This window comes from Brassica oleracea, chromosome C7 (genome assembly GCF_000695525.1).
Source record: "Brassica oleracea var. oleracea cultivar TO1000 chromosome C7, BOL, whole genome shotgun sequence".
Taxonomy (NCBI): Eukaryota; Viridiplantae; Streptophyta; class Magnoliopsida; order Brassicales; family Brassicaceae; genus Brassica; species Brassica oleracea.
In genome coordinates, this window is record NC_027754.1 from 16,740,765 (window position 1) to 16,744,361 (window position 3,597).

Consider the following 3,597-nt stretch of genomic DNA (forward strand, 5'->3'; position numbering starts at 1 on the left):
GTAGTGATGTGAAGAAGTCCAGAGAAGTAGTGTGGATATATATATAGATGTTTGATATTTTGATTCTGGTAGCTTTAACTTTGTAGGGCTACTCACTTTAAGATTGGTGGGTCCAAAAAGTTGTGTTTTTCTTCTCACTCATTACTCAAAATTAAGGACTTATGAAGGGTTTTTAATCTTAATTACTTGGTACTTCAAGAGTGAAGACCAAAGAAAACTGTGTATGTGCCGACAACCCCATCGACACTAATTAATGATCCTCATCCCCATTATTTAAGGAGTTTAAGAGGATGTGATCCTCATCCCCATTATTTAAGGAGTTTAAGAGGATGTGAAAAACTTCTCGGAGCATTTCCAATACAAAACTCTATTTTTTACCTCTAAAATATGGAGTAAATTTCATCATGGAGTGAGATATGAAATTGGGTTGGAGCATTTGTTACTTCATATTCACTTTTACTCTATCTTAGAGAAAAAAAAAGGAGTAGAGATGGTATGAAATGTGAGAAACTATGGAGAAACAAAAACCTAATTTTTTTTTCCTATAATATCGAAATCAAGCATTTTATTATACCAATAAAGCTGCTTTCCTTCCTCTAATAATACTATCTATTTGCCATTATACTGATATCGGTATTTGTTTAAATTCATCGTTTTAAATCTTTCAGAAATTTGTCACCTAAAACATTATTAATCAGGATAAAATTTGAAGATGAAAATACACGGATGGATGGAATACATTTTTTTTGTCACTAAAATACTTCATTAAAATAAAAGTGGAGAATACATAAATCGTCAAAATACAAGAAACTCTTAGAAACAAAATATCAAACATAAAAAAATTATATTAATATATAAATTAAACGAAAACTTAACACGGGTAGGACCATCCAATTTAGAACTGATAAAAGTTCTCATAAACTTTTAATAAAAGATATTTTGCAGCATAATTCGAGAGGACAAAAAAGTCGTAGGTTTGACAAAGCCACTTGGGCTTCCGAAGTAGAGTTGTTCCCGCGTACAAAAGTCCAAAAGCTGTCATAATTTGATATCAAATTGCGTCAACTAAAATCATTTTTTATATAAATACAAAGGAGAAAAAATCATGATAAAATGTGTATTTTCGATGTCACTTGCTGTGTATTAGTGTGTATATATAAAATAAATATTTTTAATTATTAAGAAAGGAGGAAATTTGGTGAAAAGAAAACAGGTGAAGAATTAAGTTAAGGCAATAAATGAAAAGTGGATTTGTGTATAAATCAATGACTTTGTATAGCAGCATAAATGACCAAGGCCGGTGCCGCTTTCACGTGCCCTCCAAACCTTTTCCATTTAAGATCGTAGTGAACCTCTTCGATTTAGATAATGACACGTTTATTTCATCTATATACGGTGATTTTCAGGTATAGATGTCGGGAAATTTCATATTTGATATTTAACGTCGTTTAGGATCCGATTCAAAAGGGGTTGGCGTTTTCTTTGTTCTGCAATATATCATTTGTTCTATTTTGATCAAATATGAGGTTTCCAAACATATTTATATGACCTATGTTGATACCTAGAAAAAGAAGACATGAATCATGGGATATGGATGATGTAAGAGATGGATTACGTCCCTCCACCAGGCCCATCGAATAACAGGCTCTAAATCAGCAAGTTGGAATAGTTTAGTCGGCTCGGCGGTTAAAGACGTCAGTTCGACCTTAGAGTATTTTTAGCCGGTCGACTAAGCCGATCCGAAGTACCCAGCTTGGAGGAAATTTTGTCCAGACCCGTATACTCGTCCTCTCGCATCAAGGTCCAAAGAAGTACGAAATTAGGGCATCAAAGATAGGAGACCTATAAAAGGGGAAGGGGAAACAACAAGAAATGGACTTTTGGATTTTTACACACTGAGTGGCTAGATCTAGAGTTTTAGAGTCATCACTTTGATCTTGTTGCTTTGAGCTTTCTGGGCTGTCTCTCTCACTTTCCTGTCACTTTTGTAACCTTTTGGTTCGAATCTAATAAAACATCTTTAGTCATTCCATTTCCGAGTTCTTTCAACCTAGTCGACTAAATCCCGTTCAAACAGACGAGGACTGAGAATCATCAATGTTTTTTAAATGATATTTTTATATACTCTTTGTAATAGATGTTCACATTGCGAATTTATAATGCTATTTTTATATACTCTTCTAGACTTCTAGACTCCTGTATAAAGAGACCATTTACAAAGATATATTCAAGAAACTAATCGCGAACGAATATATATAACTGATGGCCATTTTCCCCTTAAAACGAAATCTGTTACCACTTAGTTACTAAATCATTAGTCGTTGAATGCTTTCGTCACAAGGTTTTAAACATAACAGAAATGATATTTTCAAAACACAAATAGGTAAACAAAATAGGTATTAGAATAAATCTAAATGCAAAAAACCGAGTTAATATGTATCTAGAAGACTTAAATCATTCAACCTTTCAAGCTTAATCAGTCTTAATCATTAAATCATAGAACACACATTGTCTATTAATGAACGAAAAAACAAAATGTATAAATAATTTTCATGTTAAAAGATTGATATCACAATCAAGCATTGACTGATAACTAATCGGGCTTGATTTTGTACAGTACAGCACACTAGATTACATATGATGAGAAGAATTACATAAACATACTGTCCATGACTTTATATGAAGTGAAATGTAATACCTCTAATGGGATGGACATTTGGACTATTCGTTTTGGTTTGGTTCTTTACTTTGCATTTTGATTTCATGATTTGATCACCAAGTTGTGACTAAATTTACTTTTGTTTGAGTTCGGTTTGATTTAGAAAATGTAACAAAAGTAAAAATAAATCGAGATCGGATCCTGAATATCTATGTTTGTAAGTATGCTCTGATTTATACAGTAATTTTGTTATGTTCGGTTTTGCTTGGCACACCGGATTCTTTAGAGTAATATGTGTTCATTTTTTGGGTTCAGTTGATAATATAACGCTTTCGTTGTTTTAACCGCACCGGTTAGGTATAACATATATGTTACGTAGCGCTTTCGTTGTACTTTTTTTTTCTTTTATTTTGTAAACTAAAAAGGAACTTTCGTTGTACTTAGGGCCTGTTTGTTTCTCCATCTGGATGGGCCATCTGGATGGGCCATCTGGACGAAGATGAGAGTTTTGTTTGTTTAGGTACTAAAATTGCAACTCATTCAGATGGATCATCCGGATGAATTTTGGAAATTTAAGCTTAATTTTAAAGTTCATTCAGCTGAACCAATTTGGATCATTTGAATGGAGATGGTTCATTCAAAATGGTATAATGTCTATTATACCCCTAATGTAATTCACAAATTACAAACCTAAATATAATATAATTTTTGTCACAAACGAAAACTGACAAAACTATAAAAACACTTTTTCCCGTGCTAAAAACTACTTTTTCACGCCAAAACCCCAAAACGCATTTTCCCGCTAAAATTGCAAAAAAAATGTTTTCCCGTCAAAATTGCAAAAACGTGTTTTTCCGCAAAACCCGAAAACATGTTTTCATGCCAAAATCACAAAAAAAATGTTTTCACGCCAACACCCCAAAATACATTTTTCCGTC